Source organism: Pelecanus crispus, chromosome 6 (assembly GCF_030463565.1).
Source record: "Pelecanus crispus isolate bPelCri1 chromosome 6, bPelCri1.pri, whole genome shotgun sequence".
NCBI lineage: Eukaryota > Metazoa > Chordata > Aves > Pelecaniformes > Pelecanidae > Pelecanus > Pelecanus crispus.
In genome coordinates this window covers 63,550,512-63,576,091 of record NC_134648.1, presented here as the reverse complement: position 1 = coordinate 63,576,091, position 25,580 = coordinate 63,550,512, and positions in this window count along the sequence as shown.

Below are 25,580 nucleotides of genomic sequence, written 5' to 3'. Positions count from 1 at the left end.
ATCCTTCCTCATGTGACCTCACAGCAGAACTATGTTAGGTCTTGGCTGCCAAATCTCCTGATCCAAAGCTTCCCCATTATGTTTCAGTTGCAGTTCATCTTTTTTCCTTAATTTCTACCCTCATGCTCCCTTGAGGGTGCAGCTGTGCTAACTGCTTTTTGCGTTTTTGCACTCAGCCCAAAGTGTTAACTTTATCCATGATAAAGCCAAGCATGCCACTGCCATCTATGGAGCCTACTCCTTATTTGACTTTAAATTCTGTCTTCAAGGAGTTGTTCTGTGGTCAAAGATACATCAGCCTATTTCCCTTTCCATAGCAAGAAGGGAAGTGTCTGACCTTCTCCAGGGCAGGTCTGTGGAATGTTTTGCTTTTTGGTTCACTGTGTGTCCTGACTATCTGTCATGTATCCACTGGGATGTTGCTGTTTGGTGAGGGAAGCTGGTATTAAATGCACACAAGAGAAAGAAGAAAATGAAGGCATGTAACTTTCTGAATTAGTCAGAGAATGGCACCTAAGGCAGACTCTGGGTTTATGTGATGTTTACACAAGACAGTGATAAAGGATGGAGACTGTCTATTTAACCCTAACCTTTCAAGAGTGGGGAGGTGGGTGTTGGACTTCAGTTCGGGAGAGGTCCCTGTAAGGTGAATGCAACCCTTCCTTCTCACCATCAACTGTATAATGAGCTGGAGTCTAGAAGCCAGTCTGAACTGCTCGTGGCTGTCTTGGACTCAGATGTGCTGAGAGATATCTGAGTCCATCTTAGGCTTCCACAGTGTGTGTTTTGTATAAAACCAGTAAATTCTTTGCACTCTTTCCAAAGTTCTCAAAGATTTTCATTTAGCTTCTGATACAAAGGAGGAACAGTTTTCTTTCATCTTAAAAAAAAAAAAAAAAAAGTGAAAAGGTTTTGTGTGCTTGGGAGTAAAAATTTAAGTCTTATCCAGTCTCTGAAAGGGATCAGTCCATGATCATTTTGTGTACTTCAGTCTATAGGCTTCACCGGTTTTGCTGAGAAGCCCAAGGCAGCAATAGAAGTATAGGTGCTGGTTAGATCCATGCCTGTATTTAATGTAGGTAAGAATGTACTGGTTAGAAGCACTGCTCATACCAGGAGTATAGGTGACATATTCTATCCAATTGCCAATAAGCACTTTGGACTTGATTCTCTGCTCCAATTTTACACCAGTGTAGCTTCAGTGGAACTATGCTGATTTAGAGTCCATGTGACACAGCAAAAATCAATTCTTTCATTTGCAACAGGACCTAAATTCAGTTGAAGGTATATATTTGTATAATTTTTCTTTCCTGTTAAAGAACAAACAAAGCACCTCTAACAAAAAGTATTATGGTGTTTGTAACAGGTGAGTAAACCCAATCACCAGAGTACCAAAGAGCTACTCCAAGTGGGCCCCTATATTTGGGGTGATCTTAAAATAACCCATCATTTCTTAGCTGGTATTATGAAACAGTAGCAAGAAAAATAAGCAGAGTACTGCCTCACTTTTGTCTAATTACTCTGGCAGACGAAGGTGTGAAATGATTAGCCAGTAACATATGGGCTTGAGCTTGGAGAAGTTCCCAGTGAGAATTCTTTTTATTCCAGGCATATTTTATCATTTAATTTAAGGGCGTTAATCCATGGGTGAGCCTCTGCCTGCCGCTCTCTCACTTGCTTTCTCGTGCTTATCAAACATATTCCTAATCTTAATCATGCTTTCTTCTGCTTACTTGCAAACAGCGTAAATAACCCCCTGCCTGACACTGATGACACTGGTGGGTGGGGAGTCATATTGCGATGTGAAGCCTGATCTTCACATGAGAGCCATAAAACTGAGAATTTACTGTTTGGGTACAATAAGGAGGCTTAACAATGCTGATCATATCTATCAGTCCCATAATAAAAAGAAGGTGTCCTTTGCCTCCTCTCAGAAACACATTTTTGGTGCTGTGAATGGGGTTGTATCACTGCTGTTTTTACTTGAACACTGAAGCACCATTTCAGCTTGCTAAATATAGGTAGCGTAAGAAGGCACACCCACACAAACACCATTTTTCCACTTCCCTTTTAGTCGCAACATTCCCGTTAACTATATTTAGCTTATATCTGAGGTGCCTAAAATACTTGCATTAAAACAAACAAGTGTGTATTCTCTTCATCCAGCTAGTCAAGAGCACAAACAAGAATTGCATCATTTAGTGTAATAATGCACAACTTTGCCTGTGTTCATTCATTTAATTCCCTAGTACTCCGCTTGTGCTTACTGAAGCTCTGTAGCCAGCACATAACAATGTGTAGAGTAAAGAGACAGGGTTTCAGTTTTCAAGCACAGGCAACTTAATCCCTAATCTGGATGCCCTAAATTGCCACTTAGACATGTAAATGTCAATTTTATGCACCTAAGTACCAATTTGAGTGTCCAAATGCATGACTTGGACATCACATTAAGACACCCATTGGGTTATATCACTTGTTTTATCTATCTGAGTGCACATTATGCGCTGTAAGCAATTATGCTCTGTTCCATACAAGTAAATCAATTCATTCAAGTAGCTTTCCAGAAGAAAGTGATTTCAGCACAGCGGAAAATATTAAAAACAAGTAGCTGGTCATGTGTCAGTGTAACACTCACCTAGGTGCCCCTCCGCTCCCCATTCCCCATCAGCATCATTTAAATTGCTGGTGCCTGAGAGCCTCCATTTACCATAATTTTTAAAAAGTATCTTAAACTGAGCATGGCCATTTGGGAACCCTGTTCCTGCTGCTGCATTGCAGTCCTCCTGCTGTGATTCCTGATCTCAGTGGATTATTTTGGGGTGCTCACGAGCAAGCAAGGTGGGAGACAAGCTGTCCTGTGCCTTGGACAGCCGGGAAGCCCAGGCTGTCGGGGAATCCAGGCGTTGCTTGCTCTATGCATTCCAGGGCACTAATGGACATCTTAAAATAGGATTCTGGGTGTCATTGTGTCCATCCCCCCCTTCAAAATAGTGTTTAAGTGGCCTTGAGAAAATGAGACTAAATAATACCCACCATGTTTTTCCCCGAGATGCCTTAAAATGCTGTAGGCAGAGAGGCACAGGCAGAGGCCACTTTAACCCCAGCCTTTTCTGAGCAACAATGTCTAATATCTCTTTCACATCACAGCAGAGATTGTAAAATGAGGTGTAATTTGCAGCTTTAATAGGGTGAGGAAAAGAGCAGCCAAAAAACTGGCAGCACATTCTCTTCCCAGGCAAGAACTGTACAGTGTGTTACCTGTTTATTTTCTTCATTTTTTGCCTGACCAAAATGACCATTTCAAAATTTCCAAGAAAAGAAAAGAAGCACCTGGAAATTACTCCTGAAACAAGCCCATACTGTTTGTCCGGGGATTTACTTGAGTTTTAATAGGCATTTTTTTTGTCTCGGTTGCTTTCTGTAGACATGCCATTGTTAAAGGCTTGTTCACACAGGCACCTTCACAAACAGAGTTGACATGGGAAATGCGAAATATTACCCAGTAGTGCAAGGCTGCTTTCAGTGCCAGGGACACTTCTTTCAGTGCTGCAAACCCTTACAGCTATGCAAGGAAACTGCCTGAGCTCCTGCACCTATGGGGCATGAATGTCCTTAGCACAGGCAATACCTTACATCCTCTTTGTGGGCAGGCAGGGTTTGAGAAGGCTTGAAAGTGGAAGATCCCAGCCCACTCTTAATGTCTCCTGAGCTCCCATAGATGCTTTGAACCCCAAACACATAAGGGCTGAAAGTACTCGGTTCTTGTAGTTCACTGTGCTTACACCCAGCTTGCTCTTCCTCTCATAAAGTAGACCTAGCCAAAATTCACCTTAATTTCCTATTGCATTGTGACTGTGGCTCTGATCCTGAAAAAGCACTATATATACTGTAAAGTTACTCTTGTCCTGAATGGAGTGAGAAAATGAGCCAGAGAAGAGGCTGACTGGACTCCCTTGCAGTGAAGCCAGCAGAGAGACAAGCAATATGTGTCCACAGCAATGAAAGAAAACTGCAGCCTGCCAAATGCAGTAATGATTTCAGTATCTTTTTGGTGAGGGGAACCATGACAATTAGCCTCTCTTCATAATATAGTTCCCAGAATCCTTCAGCAAAGTCCAGATAAAGACAAGCCCATACATAGCAAAATTATAGCTGCATGTGCATGTGTTGTTACTTGCTATATGCAAGGGATATAAGAGAATATTATATACATATATGTATTATATAAGGGAATATAAGGGAATCAAACTTCATGTAAATGCTAGTCAGCCAATAAGTCTTCGCATCACCTAATTTTCATTTCCTCTTAAACAAACCGAAAAGGAAAAGACAAGCGAGCTACCATTCCCAAGCCCTGCTTTACTTTCTATCCTTCTTCAGAGATTCAGGGCCTTGGCTCATTAAAGTTATTTTCCTTGCATGTGTTCCTCCAATCCACATACAGAATCAATGCAATACAAATTATGTGACCTATCAGAACAAACAGTTCAAACCCCTATTATCAGACATTTGTGGCAACCAATTTTTAAGTCAATGATCTGTGAAAGAATACTTGGAAAACACTATATTAAAAAGTTACAGATATTTTAATTTTCTTATGGAAACTTCTTCTAAATATAGAGACAATATATTTATCTAGGAGCCTATTCTCTACTCTATGTTCACATTAACTTCTAACATAAAACTGTAAACCATTTCTCCACTGCAAGTAAAAAATGAGATGATTCATATGCATTGCAATTACGATGGCAAAACACACTGTGCCTGGAGTTCCTCCCACTGTCTTATTCACAGGAAGCATAAGAGAAATAGAGCCCAGTTTCTAGAATAGCCCCACTGAGGTATTCTACACAACATGAAAAAAAATCAGAAGTCTGCCACTGCTGGGATGTGGAAAGGGGTTCTCCTCCTCTTCCTGCAGCTATTTTGTATTCAGATGCAGATAACCAGATGGGGCAGGTTAGCAAAGGAAGTTGGGAAAAGAACATGCTTCTTTTGTCAGCCAGGCAAAGTGTCAGCTTTCAGCAAAGTGTAAATCATCTTCTTTGTCTAGAAATTTGTTTCGTTTTGGGGTGATAGTGCAGTAAGAAAGCATGCTGCTTCAGCAGTTCAAAGGCTTAGTGCAGTCTATGGAAGTTGTCCACTACTGTCTGTCTGTCAAAATAAGGTTTAGATTAGAGACCAGTCTCAGGAACCTTCAACCCTAAAGCAAATGGCCATAAATCCTCAGAGAGACTTTTCCACAAAGTTTCATTACTCTTAGATTAATTCTGAACACTTACAAATAGAGGTCTGAATATCTACAAATTTAACTTAGCAGTTAGAGCTTAACTAACAAGGTTCATATTGGCACTTTGTGAAGCAATTTAAGAATGTGACCTTGTCTGACAGATTTACTTAAGCATCACAGAGAGTTTGGTAGTACCTGTTATTTCTGCAAGGCTTGGCTGGGGAAATGATGAACACCAATAGGAAGCTATAACACAAAATTGATATTATAATGTTTTCCAGTAATCTTGAGCTAAACAGGCAGCCAGAGTTTTTATGAGTAGATGTATAGAAAAGTATGAAATTATACATGGAACATGTGCAGAGGTTTTTGAACATACAAATGAATGTCAATCCATGTCTCAGGGGATAGAGCCACTTTTCCCTTTGGAAAAACTGGACTACTCATTAACTTGTTCAAGGCCAAAAATTAGTCATTGGGTAAATTAAATAAAACTCACTTGAAATGGAATTAAAATGATGGAAAACTGCTGAATATAGTTTTTGTAACAATTAGAGTTGCTCTACGAAAACTAATGAAAAGCTCCATCTTAATCAAGTCATAGTCCTGTCAGCATCCCTCTTTGTCGTTCTCTATTGTCATTTAAATAGCTAATCTTCCTCTTTTCCTTGTGACAGTTTCTACCTTTCGTATCAGCTAGCATTGGTTTGCCTCCAAGTTCCATGATATTTAATTAAACAGGAAAACCAGCTGATTTAGGCTTCTTGTGGCTGAAGGAAAGCAGATACACTCATCAGGAACAGAAAACATATAAATGAGTTGACATGCTATTTTTATAAAACTATGGAAGTTAGAGATCAAAACAGCCTCTTAGGTCAACTAGTTCATCTCTCCACTAGGGCAGAATTGTTTCCAGTAGGAATAGTTTATGGTTTTAACTAATCTAGTTTTAAGAATCCCAAGTAATGAGGCTTTGATAATGTTGCCAATTTATTCTGATGACTCCTTTCATAAACCATATCCACAAACTCTTTTCCTTTTTGCTATTTTTTTCTTTTTGCTGTTGTTGGAAATAGTATAAATAAAATTTACTGGTTTAGATACCATGAAACAAGCTGTGTAAAATATAAACATTGTGTCGGGTGAAAAAAAGCTTTCAAATGTGAGCATAGGAGATTTCTGAGACATCCATCAACATATGTCACACCTCATAGATTCTTTAGCTTTGCCCTCAATGAATGCCATTAACATATTCAGAGGGAGCTTTATCAAAAGCGAAGAACCAATTGCATGAATGATGCAATTAACTTGAATCTCACTAGGCTTCTGTAGGAAACTAATCTGTACTGACCTGCTATATAGATGCAAGGATAAAAGTAAAGCTACGCCCATGCTGACAGCATATTGTCCAAGTTATATTTATCCCCAAGCTAGTAAGTTCGTATTCTCTTTTCAGATACTAGAGTAAAGGCAGGGTGCTGGAAGGAGCAACTGAGTCTTCCCAGTCATGGGAATACATGGTCTTTAATCTTTTTCCCAAAATTCCAAGAAGAAAAATGTTTTAACTCTTAGTTGAAATGTAATGAAAAATCATAAAATATAAAAATACACATGCAAAAATATAAATAATGCAGCACCTTTAGAAGATGTTTTGATGTTTTCCAGGCAGGGGAGCAGAGCAAAGGATGGAACAGGATTCCTAGCAAGGGGACAGTCTCTCAACTGGGATAGGGAGCACTTGAAAAGGGCTCCTTAATCCCACCAGAAAGTGAACCAGATGGGCAGCCTTTGCTTTTCCTATATAAATATAGCAGGAAGAGGGATTGGAGGTGAGATAACTGCATAGGGAATACAGCCAGCCTGTGTGTGTGCCCAGTCTGCTCTTTAAAGCACAGCAATAGGTGCTGGAGGGTTCAACAGCCTTTTAGAGAAACACTGCCTTTTTTTCTGTAAGCAACACAAGCTTTGCTCTTAAAGTATGTGAACAGTTAGCTGCCATAAATCAGGACTCACAGGAATGAATGGACAGCTAGACAGTTCTTTTGCACAGGAATACCATGAGAACTATACCCTGAGAAAGACATGCAGATATTGTTACAGTGAGAATCACAACATGGTAATGCAGTAAAACCCATTAAATGACACCTGCCTACATCATCCTTATTAGGCAGTATCAATATGACACCTGTTTCTCTTATTTGTCACCTGCTTTGTTTATTTAAACTTGGAGCTGAGACTGTTCTTTGCATACAGCTTAGATTTAGCATGTTTGTATACTGACCTAGGCAGGACTCCCTAGACATTGTTCTCACACAGCTAAAGGATAATGGCAAAACCAAACAAATATTGCAACCGTCATATACCCCAAATAAAAATATAGCCCTTTCACTGTCCTTATGGTTTGTCAGAATTGCAATGTAAGCATGAAGTCCAGAAGGCCTTTCCTTATTACAAAATGGTATTTTTATTCAGCAATGAAACTGATAAAAGCCTGGCTTCAAGGAAGTCACAAAGTCTCTCCCAGTCAAGATAACAGCTGCACAGCACTCAAAATTAAAAAGGACCGAGTAGTTCATTCACACTACTACTCTGTCCACCCCAAAGGACAGGTACTGATAGGAACTCAGGTATTCCCAGAGACACAGAGATCATTCAACAGGAAGTCTGAGATGTGAATTTTCTTAATGAGGACTATGTGCCTTTAAGAAAATGACCCAGGTCCTTGAAAGTCACAGGATAGGGTCAATTTGGTCATTATATTTATTATACATTATACTCTTCTAAACCAGACAATGCAACAGACTTATTAAAGAGCATTCATTATTGCAATGTCATAAAGGCTCCATTTTTCAGCTGGGCACAATCTTGCTTTTTGCAGCCATGATTTTTCATCTTCAGACACCATGCCTGCAATTTGGTGCCAATAGAAACAGCAAATTAATGTCTGTTTGCTTTGTAAGTACAAATGATCAATCAGGACAGCTGGAGACCAACCCTATGGAATTATTTTGCTTATTTTCAGTGTGGGTTCCAAGAAACATTTCTCAAAGAGCTCAAGGGGTTTGGGTCAGGCCTATACTTAGTTATTTTCATCTTTCCCAACACCATGATATTTTTTCTGTCTTTCCCTATTTTCTTTCTATTTTGCCTTCATGCTCTTGCTTCTCTTTTTTATTTGTTTTCTGGCTAAAAAACTTTTTTCGCTCTTCAGGGGCTATCTTATTGAGCACTTGGTCAGAAAAAGTTAAAACACAGCTAGTATTCCATCACAGAGGCACAATGGTCCCAAGAACAGACATGTTGTATTATTGTCTGTCTTAAGTGTAACTCAGAATCTGAAAAATTTTGCATGGGTTTTTATGTTTTGTTCTAATGTATCCTTGCGATTTTTCCCCTAGAAGTCTTTTATGTATCAAATTGATTTGTTATGCTTCAAAGATATGATTACAAATCCCTGAAAACTAACCAGTGAATATCAGTAATTTGAATCTATGAAGCACATCAGTCAATACATTCACTCTGAAACCCCTGTGACATGCTCATAACAATGCTTCATTTTTATCAGCTTCCTCCCAGATCAATATTTATAGTATCATTCAAACATTTATTATCATAGGACAATAATGCTCAGGATCAAAAAAAAAAACCCAAAAAACCCAGTAAGCATTAAATGCAGAGCATGCTTTTAATCACCTGCAGATCTCAATGAGTTTTCACTCATTTTCTTTCCTTAGAGTTCAAACTGGAAGGCTGTGGTCCTTTCAGCACAAACCAACAGAAGAGTTTCCTGAATCAAGGTAGCAAACCCTTTCCTGGTAATTTCAATCATCACTTTCAGGCTGGGCTCCTCCCTGGTACTGATGGGAAAGGAGAGGCTGCACAACCACCCAGCTCTTCCTCACTATGTCTGTATTACGTGTGCCTCTGCCATGGCTCACTCCTGGCCATGGTAAATGCTAAAGCTAGACACCCCTTCCCCTCTAACCCGTTATTCCCTCCTTCCTTGCATTAAACTACTCATCCTAATGACATTCCTTCTAGATAGCACAAAAACGAGGGCATTAGGGAGCACAGCACTCTATGGGACATGCTTCAGTCCTTCCCCATTTCTCCTTATAGCCACTGCTGCACACGGCTACAATGCTGCAACCTCATCGCTCCCGCTCCCTGCCTGCTGCAGAGCTCTGGCTCCAGCGTAAGTGGGCAAGCTGCACCTTTGTGAGTCCTGCTCTAAATTTACATCCAGAGACTCCTTTTTTTCCACATTGTCTGCATGTGAAACTCCTGGCCTGGGAAACATGAGTAGGAAAGATTAAACATTGGCAAAGTTGTGAGCATCTGAAAACAGGATCTAACAAGAGGAAGTGCCAGGCAACCTTAATAGGCTGTGCTACCAGCCTCGTCTATAACATATCTCTCTGTTTACTGAGTAAGTAATGGATAATTATGAGTAATTCAGTCTGCTAACTAGCCAGAGCTGTCAGAACTTGGCTGGCTGCACAGCTGATGGAAGGAGGATCATAATAATTTCTAAATGTGACTGATAATGTGGCTTACATTTTTCACATTGTTAGCTCATGCACATTGGGATTTCTGGCTGGTAAGGAATAGATAACATTTCTATCACTTTTTCCTGGTTTTATCTCAGTTCTTAACAGTTGGTTTGCTTTGGACGAGTGGTATTAGCAGCACTCTGGCATTCTTTACGTGTCTGGCACTTTTCTCTTTTTATTCCTGGACAGTGCACCAAGGAAATATATTCTGGCATGTGGTCTTTACCTTTTCCTGAGCCAAGTTAACCGATCAATGTATGTCTAAATAGAGACATTTGCAATATTCATAGCTGTTGCTGCTAAAGAACCAATATTCAGAGAGTTTACAGTTACAGAGCTGGTGGAAAGAATCCCTTTTATTTGACTTCTGATGTCCACGCAACTGCAAACAAACATTTCCAAACTCTTCAATTGCTCATGGAGTCCATAGACCCCATTTTAATAGCCTTCCATGGGGAAAGATTAAGTGCAGCGACAGAATTCCCCTATTTTAAGACAGCTTCCTGGTCTTCAGGGGAGTTAGAAGAGTTTCAAAACTGCTTTAGCTCATGGTATACTCTTCTCTCTTAACAGAGAAGAGGGACTAGATTTAGCTCAGGAAGTCTGTGTTCATTGCTTCTTCTAGAAATCTGAAGACTGCAGGAGTTTGGAGAAGGGGCATCATTCAGCTGCCATAGGTGTTCTTCCCTTGCTCTGTCCAAGTTATATTTTGAAGAGACTGGTCTTTCAAGACCTTTTTTCCTATGGAAAAACTTGGAAGCAGACCCAGTTCTTTGCTTAAAATAATTTCCAAGGCAAGTGCTTTCTTGATTTGTGGCATTAAATATGGTATTCCTGAAGGATGACTCCTGGAAAGCAATACATTATTTTTATACACAAACCTGGCAGAGCACAGAAAGACAGGTGCACCAGACTGAAACGTTCCTCAGGGACCCAGCCCCGACCTATGCCACATCACGTGCACCCTTTCAAAACCATGCCAGGCTTGACATTAGGTTTTCTCTCTGTCTGTAATCAGGAAATTGTTTCAGAATCTGGTTGCTGAGTTGGTCAGATGCTGTCTTCTGATCCCAAAATAAGTGTGTTCCCATATGGCTTATATCAAGAAGGTCCTTCACCATGAAAAGATATTTTCCCTCCTCATGCTGAGTCCATAAATGCATCTACACATCAGTCATCACCATTCTTTGTGTCACTAAGCTAAACAATCTGAGGTTTTTGGTCTCCTCTTATAAAGTAGGTCCTGTTTTCCCCAGCCCTGCTGTTTGTCCTCCTCTGTGCCTATTGCAGTCAGAAATCACCTTTCCTTATGGTGATCATACAATGTACTCAGGCAAGGTGCAAGAGCTTTGCACAGCTCTGCTTGTGCTACCCTCTCAGTCCTAAAAACACTTCTATGCTTACATCTTGGGAGCGAATTTGACCACCCCACCACTGCATTATGGTAATATTCTGCAGTCTTTTTTTTTTTTTTTTCTCACAGGCGTTTCCAAATGATGAGCTTCTAACGTATAGCAGAATTATTATTCCCTCATGCACAAAGTTGATTTCAAGCTTTTGAATGTAATTCTCAGGTCAGACCACTTTTTGTGTGCCAGTCCACTCCTTCTCCCCATTAACAGTGCCTCCCAGCACCTTGTCATCAGTAAGTTGCACTTGATATTAGTTAATTTCCTAATAGTCCTGCCAAGCTCATTAATGAAAATAGTGAATAGAATCAGTGCCAGACCTTATCCTTGAGGAACTCTGCTAATGACCTCTCTTCAGCCTAATATTTCCCCTTTAACCCTATCTGTTACCATTTCCTTGCAAGCTGAAGCCTTATCTATCTGAGGTTTTTTCATGTCCATTTTATTCATAGTTCCCACATGATAGTGCAGCTGATACCTTCCCTGATTCCAGATAGACAGGATCCGTAGCATTCCTACAATATAATTTTCTTAATAGAGAAAGCCATTGACTAGTCTGATATGAGCTGCTTTTTATGATAAAATCAAGGTGCTGTATAATCCCATTTTTCTTTAACATCTTCCTTTTAGATTGTTTCAAGGTCTGTTTCAAAATTATGACCCAGTATTCAGATTAGATTTACACAGGTCATTTTCCATTCTCTCTCTCTCAATATCAGCACTATAGGTGCTGGTGGTGGTCACCTGGTGCCATCCCACATCTGTCAGGTTTGTTCAGGTTACTCGCAACCAGACAGGAATGCCATGTGTTAGCAATCCCAGTTCACCTGGGTAGGATGGAGAATATCTGTCCCTTCTGCCTCTCCCTTCTGAAGTACCAGCCTTTGGCAAGTGTACAGCTTCATTCAGAAATGCAATTTTGATTTTGTTGTATTAGTTTGCTGAGGTTTATTTATTTCTACTTTTCTGCTGTACGGCCAGACTTTCTTTGTACACAACACTAGCTGCTCTGACCATGACCACCTTATGCATGCATCCTCCCAAGGCCAGAAGTACAAGCAGTTTATGTTTCACTATGAGGAACCTTCTCTGCCTATAATCTCATTTCTGATCCTGGAAGGTCTGATGGTATCACTCAGAATATTTCAGATAAATGCAGGATTGAGAGTTGTGAAAATAAGAATGTATACAATGGTAGACGTGTTTTAAATGTTCGGTCTGTATGAAATTGGGTAAGCAGTTAGAAATGCCAGAAGCAGTTGCTACAGATGAAAGACTGACAGGTTTCCTGCACCTGGACTAGTTGTAGGAAGAGGCCAAGTGAGCTGGGGGTATCTCAGTGCTGGAGGTGGCAAAGCAGCCATGGGGCCAGGCTGCCCCTAAGCGTGGGGCAGCCACTGCTCCAAGAGCCAAGATGCAATAGTCACCAGCTCCTCACTCTCTCAACACACACAAAAGCAGCAACACCCTTAGATCAATATCATTAGGGGTTCTTCATAGCCCTCCATCACTGCTTCATCTCTTTGTCTTCCCAATGTATCCCTCGGCAGAAGAGGCAAGGTCCTCTGTTCCAACCTAAAGTTGCAAATTCAGTTTTTCCTGTGCTGTAGGGAAGCCTTCAACTATGCAGTCATTCTGCTTCCAAGTTGTCATATAAATGCAGTATAACAAGTAAGAAGCATCCTGATAATTTATATGCATATACATATGGGTAAAGAAATATAACATTCATTTTTCATACATAATTACACACACACAAACACAGATGCATATATATATATATAGTATTTCAGCTAGTAAAATGGATTGCTGTAAATTTACTTTAATACACCTTATTCAAGCCTCTCTTAAGCCCCATATCCTAACTCTGTTTCAAACCATTTCAGGACTTTTTTTTGTTGTTGTTTTTTAAGGAGGAAAAATATCCTAGTAAACACTAATTGGCGACGCCTGTCTTATCAGGAATAAAATAGTCCTACTGGGGAATAATTCTTCTCCAAGAAGTTTTTTATTGTCAGACTAGTAAAAATGAGTTAAATGTAATTTTAACTCATCCATAATAATCTGTTTATAGCTATGATGGTTATTTCTGTTTTCTACAAAAGCAATCACTTACTAGATAGAAGGGTACTATAATCTTAATTTATCACGTACATTTTTTGCCAGCAGCCAGCTGACTGCAGTAAATATCCCAGTCGGAACAAAGGTGCAAATAATCAATACATCTGTTCCATTTACACCAATAATGGCACATAGTAAGATTTATAGGCCTTAGTATAAAAGAGGTGCACTAGTCAGTTGATTACTCTTCAATAGCTGACATGCATTTGAGTTTCACTTGTCTGTAAATATGACAACAGACTAACTATGCGTGGAAAACGATTGAATGTACCACCAACACCTTTTTATACAGAGTTTTTCTCTCCTGTTTTTTTTTTAATGACATTCTCTTTGGGAAACAATACCTTGCTTCCCTTCCATGGGAAGATATTTCAATTAGCTGGCTGCCTACATTCCCACCCCACACCAAAGACAGGCCTCATTTTAATTCAAACCCAGATGTATTATTTGCTACAGAAAGGAATCATAGCTCAAGACAGCAAAATTTGCCTCAGCTGTCTAAAATTGCTCAGAACATTAAAGGCTTTATTATCTAAGTGCTGATTTGATTATCAATATTTTAATTGGAGAAAAAGAAATACTGTTGCTGCTTGGAAGCTGAGTAGACTGGATGGAGAAAATTTATGATGAAGAGAGCCCCAAGAGCAGGGACCTGCTGAAAGGGAAGAGAATTAAGTGTTTGTTAATGAAGCAACTTTTTATATACTCTCTTTTGACATCAGGTGCTACATTAAAAACATATCATAGTCTCTAAAAATTATGTCAGTAAAAGTCCAACGCGTGCTTTGTAGGAATGGGGAACTTGTTCTCCATCTTTGCATGTACTGTTTGTTTAAGGTGTCAGGTTCACGAATATTTTCCTTTTGCCACAGAAAGCTAACGTGCAGTAAGGTGAACAGCCATTCTAGGATGACAGGCTGACAAGAAGCCACTGAGCATTACGTGTTTACATATGCTTTTATTTTGCTAGCAGCTGACAAACTGCAGTAAACAACTGCTGGGACAAAGGTGAAAATGACCAGTAGATCTGTTCTGTTTAAATCAATAAAATAATTTCTTATGTGTCAGGAATGACATGATGCACATTGACGAGGTAGTCATGGTGCTCCTCGCTTCTTCTAAGGGTAACCCCTCTACTCAGCATTTCCTAGGCAAGTTCCTCTATAGTTTCTCCACACTTTAAAACCCCAAATTAAGACACTCAGTATCATTGGTTAGCTTTGGAAATCTTGTTCCAAGGTTCTCCACTGATCCCTGGTGCAGAAAGATAAAACTACATTATGGTCTGTAGTGACGTTATGGTAGTACATTAGTAGTACTACATTATGGTAGTAGTGACAAAGAGTGGGAGAACAGGAGGCAGTGCTTTGGGCAAAGCGTGATGCCCTGCCTCAGTGGCAGAGCTGAGCAGTGTGCGGTCTGACTGCTAGCCCTTTGTGGGCTGAGAAAAAAATGGAGGAAAGAAATTGATAATTTTGTATTCTCTCTCCATAGCTTTCTTATCTCAAGTCTGCAAATAAGACTTCAAGGTCTCTTCCTGCTGCTCCCCACCCAGCACACACAGCTCATGAGGTGGGTAGGAGGGAAATAAATGAATGGTGCAGCCTGCAGATGGTTAAGCAGGTAGATATACTCCAGCAACAAGTGCAGTCTATTGACATCTGTGCTCTCTATTCAGCAAAACCCCACCAGGTGACATGATACGGCTTGGTTATGGCTTGGGTTACAGCCTCACAGCAACTCGTGAGCCTGCAGTACTCAGATTGTATCATCTAACAGTCCACTGAGTAGGAGACAGATGTCCAAATTCTCATCTGATCAAAGCTGTAGTACATCTAGGTGTGCACAGTAACAGAACTATAGAGATGTCTCACCTTTATGGCCCTGAGATGATAGGAGCCAAAGTCTGGAAAAAAGGGGAGACTGATGGTCCAGTCTTCCTGTGCTTCCTCTATATTTGACAGAGAAAAAGAGACATATTCAGCTCATATTTCATCCAAGTTCATTAGCTCACTGTATTCACATTGTTACCAGTGATATTCTCCCATTACTTACAAAAGGTGGAATACATATGTACAGTGGCATGTACCCAGAACTGTGCTAAAAATAACTAATTTAGATGGCACTCAAACATTAAGAAATGTCAGATTTCTGCTCACCCACAATTTTTCCTTCTAAATAAAAAGGTCCTATTGAAAGTGTGTATCATTTGAAAACAAGGATGAGGTTAAAGCAGCCTGGACAACTGGATAATATGTCTTCACTTAAATTTGAAAGCCTTTCATTTTGCAACTTCAAAACTGTTCTTTTAAAATGGGCATTTTTGTTTGATTTTTGTGATGGTTCCTATGGTTCCTTTATACATTTCCTGTCACATACTGTCAGTGAGGGTTTGAGTCTTCGCCTCTAGCACAGGCAGCTCATATTTGCATTATGGAAGCTAATCAGCTGCTAGGAGGAAAGTGCTGCTTTTCCAAAAGTGGGATGGACAGGTCCAGGTGCCCTGTCCAGGTGCAAGGCCAAGACATGGGTTGAAGCAAGAAGTCTACCTCAGCCAAGCTCTTTCTCTCCTCCCTTGGTATGTGCACTCTCATGAGAGAGGGACAGAAATGGGCAAGGGGATTTGAACGTGGGGGTCTGGTGAAATGACAAAAGTGCCCTGTGCTTTTCCCTCCTCCAGAAACAAGTGCTTACTGTCTTGTCCGGACAGGGTGCTTAAAAACTGCTTTGGGGGCTTCAGAGGGAACCCCTTTATCCCTGATGAATCTGAGCCCTACCACCAGTGTCCATTCTGAGCAAGTATGCACACACACATGCACACAGCATAAGACTTTACAGAAAACTTGTGTTTTAAAAGCTCCAGTCAGGATCTCCTTCACTCAGATTGGTTTTTTTTTTTTAAATCTGTATCTTTCTGGTTTCAACTCTAAGAAGATCCTGCTTGTGTAAATGCCGCTACACTGTGTACCAAAAGCAAACAAGAATACTTGCATGAAATGTTTGAAAAATAGTGCTGGTTCATCTCTTTCCTGGTTCTTTACAGCAGCAAGCAATACTGGCCATCAGAATATTACAATGGAAGAAAGTAATCCTGTGACATCAGGAAGCCAGAGTTAGCTCAGTCCTCAGTCTCTATCTGCCATGCTTCTGCTAGGGAGAGATTAGCCTGCCTCTGAGCGCAGCTTTGGAAAGCTGGACATGCCTTTTGGATTAACCAGCTCCCACTACAGATATAAAAGACACCAATCAGGCAACAGCAAATTATTTTCTGTGAAGTTATGCTGCAGTTCAGCTACGGGTCCATCTTGCACTGCCAGAGCACTTAGACCTCCTCGGAGAAGACCAGAGCCTGAGCCTAATGTGATCTGTCCTGCCTGCAGGGCTGTGTGGTAGGTTGAGCCTGGCTGGATGCCAGGTGCCCACCAAAGCTGCTCTATCACTCCCCTTCTCAGTTGGACAGGGGAGAGAAAACATGACAAAAGGCTCATGGGGGGAGATAAGGACAGGGGGAGATCACTCACCAATTACCGTCACAGGCAAAACAGACTCAACTTGGGGGAAATTAGTTTAATTTCTTGCCAATCAAGTCAGAGTAGGGTAATGAGAAAAAAACCCAAATCTTAAAACACCTTCCTCCCACCCCTCCCATCTTCCTGGGCTCAGCTTCACTCCCCATTTTCGAGCGGTGCAGGAGGACAGGGAATGGGGGTTCTAGTCAGTTCATCACACATTGTCTCTGCTGCTCCTTCCTCCTCAGGGGAGGACTCTTCACACTCTTCCCCTGCTCCAGCGTGGGGTCCCTCCCACGGGAGACAGTCCTCCATGAACTTCTCCAATGTGGGTCCTTCCCACAGGCTGCAGTTCTTCACGAACTGCTCCGGCGTGGGTCCCTTCCACGGGGTCACAAGTCCTGCCACCAAACCTGCTCCAGCCTGGGCTCCTCTCTCCACGGGGCCACAGGTCCTGCCAGGAGCCTGCTCCAGCGTGGGCTTCCCACAGGGTCACAGCCTCCTTCAGGCACATCCCCCTGCTCCAGCGTGGGGTCCTCCCTGGGCTGCAGGTGGATCTCTGCTCCCCCATGGACCTCCATGGGCTGCAGGGGCACAGTCTGCCTCACCATGGTCTTCATCAGGGGCTGCAGGGGAATTGCTGCTCTGGCTCCTGGAGCATCCCCTCCCCCTCCTTCTTCACTGATGTTGGTGTCTGCATGGTCGTTGCTCTCACATATCCTCACTCCTCACTCTGGCTGCAGTTGCACAGGGTTTTTTTCTCCCTTCTTAAATATGTTATCACAGAGGTGCTACCACTGTCACTGATGGGCTCAACCTTGGCCAGCGATGGGTCCTTCTTGGAACCAGCTGGCATTGGCTCTATCATACACAGGGGAAGCTTCTAGCAACTTCTCACAGAAGCCGCCTCTGTAGACCCCCACCACTACCAATACCTTGCCACGCAAACCCAATACAGGTTTTAAACTGAGTTTCTTCAGGAAGACACATCTGATGATTGCTATTTGCAGAGTCACACACTGGCGAGCCTGATTAATATGAATGTAGTGGGATAGAGGAAGAGTCTCCCAGCCTTTGAATATATTTATTCCTGAGTGCAGCAGCATGTCTGACAAGAGCTCTCAGAAATGTAAAGGTTTATTGCCTCATAATGGAATAAAAGGATTAATTTAGAATAGGTCTGTAGCCACTTGTAAAATATTTCATTTTAATAATTTATACTAATGGAATATATGATCTAGGGAGGGTCACATGGGTTGCTCCTGGGCAGTTGTTGACAAGGCAAATGTGGCTGGGGAGACCTGGGCTGGACTCTTATTTGCTTGTCCCTTGTGGACTTGTAGGATGTTAAAAAGAGAGAGTAAGAACAAGCAGCAGACAAAGCCTTTAATTCATCTACTCCTCATGTCGCTGCAGAGCACTCATCAGATGGCAGAGCTGATCAGCTCAGCAGGTTCCTAAAACACGCACAAGGAGAATAAACTTAAGCTTTTATCTCTGTAATAAGTAATGAATCCTAATTTCCCTTTCTAACGTTAAAAAAAAACCACCTTCTTGTGTGAGCACAGTAGAGCTCAGTAACAGCAATGATCTCAGCTCCAAGAGGCTTGCAGAGATTTAGGGGTCACAGACGCTGTTGTGGGTCTGAGTCTTAGACATGTGGCTGAAGCAAGAGCTAGATGCAATAGGCAGGAATTATGCAGTCTGTACAGGAAGAGGGCTGTATCTCTTTCCACACATGTGCTGTAAGTCTGTTATCTCCCTTTATCCATCTGAACTGTGTTTGTGATGGATATGCTGATGCTCAGTCCTGTCCAAAATCTGAGAAAGGACTTTGGGAGCTCAGAATTGCACACGGACTCTTAACTGAGAGATTTGCAGATGTTTCATCTGTGTCTTGTGTTATAAATCCCTCTGCACTCTGACAGTATCACGCAGAGTCCAACGTCTCAGGAAGGCATTTCCTTCAACCCTTCTATATGACCGCTAAGTCCATGTACGAAAAGGCGTCTCATAAATATTTTTCAACTGTTTCTGTCAACATCAATAAATTAGAATCAAAAGAACTTGTCCTCACTTCTGTCCTTATTAAAAAAAATGTTACACAGAAATTCCTGATTGTTCAGTTCTGTTTCATCTGACAGCGTAGAAAAACACAGGACTTTGTTCTACCTCTGCCTTATTTTTAAACATTAAAACTTGACCTCTGCTTACTGCCTACTTCCCCAGCTTTGCTTTCGTTAAGCTGCAAACATTTTTCTTTCATAACAATTTACATATGTAATTACTACAAGTACTTCAGGAATTGTTTGCTAAAGGCTCTATGTAAATACTAATTATCAGTAATTAAAAATCCACAGCTATTAGGAAGATACTGATAGGGAGAAAATACTGCTTAGGAAGCAACTAACATTTGTCTAGGCACAATTAAACATCAAATAACTTTCTATCTATGTAATTATATAATGTGACTCATCATCTGCTGCATAAATGAAAGTGCAAATGGGAGAAAGGTGTCGTCGTAGTCCCCCCCCCTCCCCCGACATGCACACACACCCCAGCCTGCTCACAAACTGTGCATCTTCAATATTGCAAACTCATTTCATGTTGGGAGCAAAGAACATTTACAGGTCTCACATTACAATTGCAGAAACGTAACAGCTGCATTGAATGTTTTCTGTGCCATGCTAAAATCGGGTGCTTCCAGGCTGATGATATGCAATCTTAACTCTCCAGGTCGTAAAATGCACTGGGATTCTTTCTTGTGCCAAATAAGAGAGAAAATATCCTGTGTAAAGAGTAGAAATAAAATGCAGGAACAAATTACATCTGCTTCATATTTTTACAAAATCCCTATGGTGGGTTTTCACCCTCCTTGACGTATTTTTTAACTGCTAATGAATTTCTTTCCTTATTAACTGCGGTTCAGCATCCATGTACTTGAACTAGAATTTTGGCTTGTCTACAGATGTCAAAGGGTGTTTTGCCACTGTTGTACATGGAATTATATTTTCATTTTAGTGATTTATTACAGATTTCAGCAGGCTTTGAATCAGCCTTAGTCCATCTAAAATTAATCAACTTTCTGAGCCTGGTGGGGAAAGTAAACAGGTAATCTATGTGCATTATACAGCAATCCCAAAGTTTGCTCTTTGCTGTACCTGCTCCTGATGGTAGGGGAGAAAACCCATTAAGCAAGCAGACAGGCAAAGGGGGCAGCAATTTTACAAGGGGCGCAAAATAGAATTCTGCTCTCAGAGCACAGGCTCCATCTCACTCAAACCTGTCACTGTAACGGGGTGGCATGAATGCACCTGGAGCACAAAGCCGCTGCTGATGCTCACCTCTGACAAGAAAACGATGCAGCTTTGAGAAAGCCTCTCTTCCCATAATAACGCTCAGCCTCAATGCGCTCGGCACCTGCAGCCACATTGTCAACAGGAGCGAAAAGCCACTGGTTGTACACAGGCAGCTGGGCTGAGCTGCCTCCAGAATTCATTTTCAAGTATGTTTTTATTCACTTCTGTGGAGTTTATTTTTCCCTTTCTGGCTCTGCCATTTTAGGCTCGGATTCAATACAGGGAAACACTTCAATTATCTCTGGATCAGGCCCTCAGATTGTATTGTGGCTGAGGCTTTGAAAATGGCTGTTATCAAAACTATTAGCTGACTTGCCTGTGCTATTTTGAGCTGGACTGAAAAGGGTTTGATGGGACATTGAGTCACTTACAAACCATGAGTCAGGCAGGAATAACAGTTTTGCTGTCAGTTTTTTACTTTCAGCTTTCAAAAGGCTTCTCAGCAAACAGCCGTCCTGTTCCCTCTCGGTGAACTGCCGGACCCAAAATCCCCTGAGCCTAAGGCCAAGGTGTGGCAGAAAAGGGCAGTCTGTTTGGGCAAAGTCTGACTTTGCCTTGGCTTGGTTTGCTCCTGGCAACAGGACAACATCAGCATGGTGCTGGGAACTTTTCCCTCCTGGGACGTGAAGCCCCCACCACACCAGCTCATGGTGCAGCCCCAGTAAACCTATCACTGGTCTGTCTGCCACCAACAGGTGATGATAGGAAAAAAAAAAAAAAAAAAAAAAGAGTGCAACCTCTGTGGCTCTGCATTTCTTCTGCATATCCCTTGCCTTGAGCCCAGCCTGCCTTCTGTACACACCATGCTTGGGAACTCCCTGACATCTGGAAAAGCTTAGCTGTCATGCAGCTCCCAAAAACACAGTTTTCTAGCCTAGAAGTAGCACTAGCCTCCTCAAGGCTGCCAGTAACTAATGCTTTGTATCAATATTTTGTTAATTTACAGCATTTCCTCAATCTTAACTTGGCGTTTTCATTCTTCCCCCTCCTGCTTTCACTTCTTTTTTTTTCCTCTTCTGCTTCAACAAAGCATGAAATCATTGTTTGTCAAAAGGTAATCTGCTCACTGCTGTATCTGGTTGTAACTAATGAGATTTTCTTCAGCCTTCTAGATTGCTGGGGAGACTTGTAACTGTACTCTAAATAATTTGAGATCAGTCAACTCAACTGCTGTGCTTGCAGGTTACTGTTAGGAACACGCCAATCTTGATCTTATTTTGTTTGGCTTCATTTAGCAAAAAGGGTAAGTGCAACTGTCCTGGACAGAGAGAGAGAGAGACCCCTTCCTCCCACCAGTCCCTCTCCTGCCCCAGCCCAGTCTGGTGTGCTATGGGTCAGGAACTGTACAAAACACAGCGGCAAACAAGGCACATTTAAGCATTTAGTCACCTACCCAATTCATGTCCATCATCTGGACCTCCTCACAAAATGGACAAGGAGATTCAGACACTGAAGAAGAGGACTACAAAAGGCAGCGTGCTACAAATGGTGGAGGGGATTCATCTTTCGGGACCAGAAAGAAATGTTTGGGGCAGGAATGAATAGGAAAGACCCTTTGGAGGGATCTTTCCTTGGTTCTGGATGGAAGGCTTGCATCCATGCACAACACTCAGCCTCAACTCTCCCTTCAGGAAGGCCCCTCTCTTCCCAAACATGACCAGGTCTTAGTTGAGAAGTCCCCCCCGTCCTCCTCGTGCTCTCCAACTCACAGGCTAAAATCCCAGCTAAAACATAAGATAGACAAGATGAGTTCAAAGCTCTCTCCTGTCTGAGGGTATCAGAACCTGTGGCATCCAGTTACAAGTGAGCCACGAGCATAAGGGGAATTTGAAGAAGGGAGAAAGAACATTTTTTTATCACCCCTACTGAAGGAATCTGACTTTTCATGGAACATAAAAACATTCATGACGTGTAAACAATGTATACCTCTGTGTGGTAGCTGTTAGCAACAACACCAACAATGAGAAGATCTGGCACCCCGCTTCAGTGAATACAAAACCACGGAGTGTTTTGAGTGACTTAAGGGGGGAAAAAAAAAAAGCACCATGTCTCCAAGAACAAGAGTGAGATGAAAGTGCTTGTCATCCTCTGGTGAGTGGTGTGTCATGGTAATGGCTTCTGAAAAAAATCACCACTGAGCTCTGTATGATAGTGTCTCACTCAGGATGGCAGAAGGATGGAGTACGCAAAAAGAAAGGAAAAAAAAAAAGGTAGCAAGCTATCAAAGTTTTATAGTGGTATCTGTCACACATGCTACAGGAACTGTAACTATGTTTGGTGAAACGTTATCACCAAAGCATCCCTCAGTGAGTGGTCAGGTCCAGAGGGGACTGGCTGTTTGTCAGCAGGCCAGATACCAGCATGCCCAGGGTGAGGTACTCTCCTCCAGGACCAAATGTGGGGCCACCTGCTCTTGGCAGGGCAGGACATGTACCCGGACTGCAGGTGCTCCTCTCTCCCACCCACTTTCCTTCCTTCAGCTGATCCCTTCAGGTCATTCATAGTCACAGCCCTCTTCCAACTCACTTCTATTTTCTTTGCTCTAATGTGGAAAGAAAACAGGCCTTGAAACCCCAAGAATCACTGGTTGTCCTCTGATCAGCTTGAGCTGGGGTGCCAAAGTTCCTCATTTACAACAGTGGGAAGATCAAAAAAGCACCCCAAAATGTGGACTTTTTATTCCAGGGCTGTCATTCAGCTCTCTAAAGATTGCTAAAACTGAGCTGGAAGCACAATAAAATCAGGTTTTCAGACAAGATTGTCCTTATTTCCAGCTTCTTGCTGGACTATAAAAACATGAGCTCAGCCTTTCCTGTGGCTTCAGAACATCTGTGTCCAGGTCTGCCAGAGACTGGTGAATTTGAATAAGCAAGGGGACAGGATTAGTGAAGCTAAAACTGTTTTGAGTCTGATTTTATATTCAGCTCAGGACGAGCTTCCCTTGTTTTGGCAAGAAGTGGGGTGTGTGTTTGTATACACTTAACTATGTTTACCTTGTGGTGGTTTCACTGGTGGTGGGAATTGCAAATGTGCTTGCTCATTCCTCATGGTTTCACTGTACAAGACAAATACAATTGATTTAGAAGGACAGAGCCTTGCCAAGGACAGTAGTAATGGCTTTGTGCTAAGTAAATTTAATGCAGTATGCTTTGGCCAATAGCTGCAGCTTTGGAAAGAAGCAATTCACCATCTCCCCAAAATAACCATGAAAAGCTAAGTAACTGGCTGAGAAGCTAGTTTATGCACAAAAAGATTTGACAACCTGCAGTGGTAGCTAATAAAATCAAACAGCTATCAAAAATCATGGCCAGCTGAGCTGGTGAGTCCCAGGAGAGAGGAGGAGAAAGGGGGAGAGATAAAAATTCCTGAGTGGTTTTCTGTGTAGATTGAATATATGCTCTTTTATTCTGGGAAAGATAAAATGGAATAAAAGTGTCAGAGACTGCTGGTTTTAGGTATTAAAATATTTAAAGAAATAATCATTATGATGTTAGTCCAGAAAGTATTAATTCATCTAGCAGAGGTTAACATATTTCATAGATTCTAGGGCCAGAAAAGGCTACTAGGATCACCTAGATTAGTTTTAATATAATTCAGGTTCAGTAACAGATGGAGAGACCTGTTCTGCCAGGCAGACAGCAAAGGCCAAGGTTGTTCCCGAAGTCCTTAAGAGAAAGAGAGTGAGCCAGACACACCTCTGCCAACCAATTCTCCAACAGAAGCAAGCGGAGTTTGTCTGGAGACATGATGTTATTTTACAATCAGGTCCAGCAGCTTTCCTGAAGCAGCGAGGTCTTCTCTGCAGGACTGTCCCAACCCCTGCATGGGGAAGACCACAGGGATCACCTTCCCTTGTACACAAGAGCCATGCTTTGCATGGGTGCACACCACCTCATCAAATCTCAGCTCACCTCTTGCAGCATGTGGGAGTCTCCTCTCCTCTCTCCCACCCACGTCTGGGCTGGCTTTTGGACCAGTTACTGTCGAGCAGAGCCCGCTGCTGCCCTGGGCCAGCTGCTATCATTGTCCCATGCAGACCATGCGATTTCTTCTCCCTGTTGACCTCTCCAACAGGCCAGCTGTGCGGGACTGGAAAGCAGCTGGGCTGGCTCTTCTCACAGCTCTTTCAAGCAGCCACATGATAACCAAGTGCGATAGTGCTGGTGGGTGGTCTGGCTGCAACCTGCGGCTCCTTGAAGGGAGCATGGAGCAAGTTAAGTGCTTCAAAAGGCAGTTGTGTAGGAAGCTGCCTCAGATGCTACCCACTGTGGAGATGGGTAGATAGGACGCAGGCTCTTCCCTCCCCTGGGCTCTGGCACCTCCCCTGGGACTGCAGAGACACACCGGGTATTTTTATTTCCACACCAAATTTACGCTGTTCACCTCAGGCTTAAACAGAGGAGTACGAACATCTTTCAAATTTACTTTTCGGGTTGCTTGTTTGTTTTCTAAACCTGCCCCTGTTTTGGAGGAAAAGAAAAAGGCTTTTAAAAAAGTAGTGGCTGGGAAATTTGCCCTGGTTTATAAGTGGAAAAAAAGTAAATACACAAACAAAAATAATCACTTTTATTTTCACCACAAAAGACGTTTCACCACCCCCACCCCCACACCCCCCCATCAAATCATTGCATTTACTATAAAGGTCCCTCTTTTTCCAAGAGTGACAAAGGGTTTCTTTGAAAAGCTTTTGTTTGGTGCTGGCACCCTGGGCTCCAAAACCTGGGCCTGGCCCTGAGCTGCAGGTACGAGCTGCAGGTACTGCTAGTCTCCGCTATGCTTTTCCTCCTTTCGCCTTGGGGCACCACAGAAAGAGCAAAGGAGCCAGTGAGGCCACTTCTGAGCCTTATGTGTTTACATCTCACCTCTGTAAGAGAGCTCAGGTGACTTTGTTCTCCAGCTTCATCTGTATGCTTGGAACCAATCCTGCCATGGATCTAAAAACCGATCATTCCTATTGATTTCATTGTGAATTTGCCATGTGCAACAACAGTCAGAAGAAAAGGCCGCCTTGTAGCTATAAGCAGAAAAAAACAAAACCCAAAAAGCCCCTACCAAAAAAACAACGGTAAAAAAGGAACCCAGAACTCTCCTTTGTATTAGATAAGCATCTTGGCATGGTAAAATCGCCCTTGAGCACCTCCCACTGAAAATTAAAAGAAAGTCTCAGTTTTGTCACCAAAGCTGAAAAATGTTCTTATTTAACAATTGGTTGTGGGCATTGTTGATGTTATAACATATCTCATTTCAAATCATAATCAGATGAGTGATCTCTAAATTGTTGGTTCGAATGAGATAATGCTCCATCATGCTTTCCTTTGTGACACAAATCCACATAACTAGCACAGTATAAATGCAATCACTGGCTGGTATAAAAGCTTCAAATACTATTTTAAATCCTG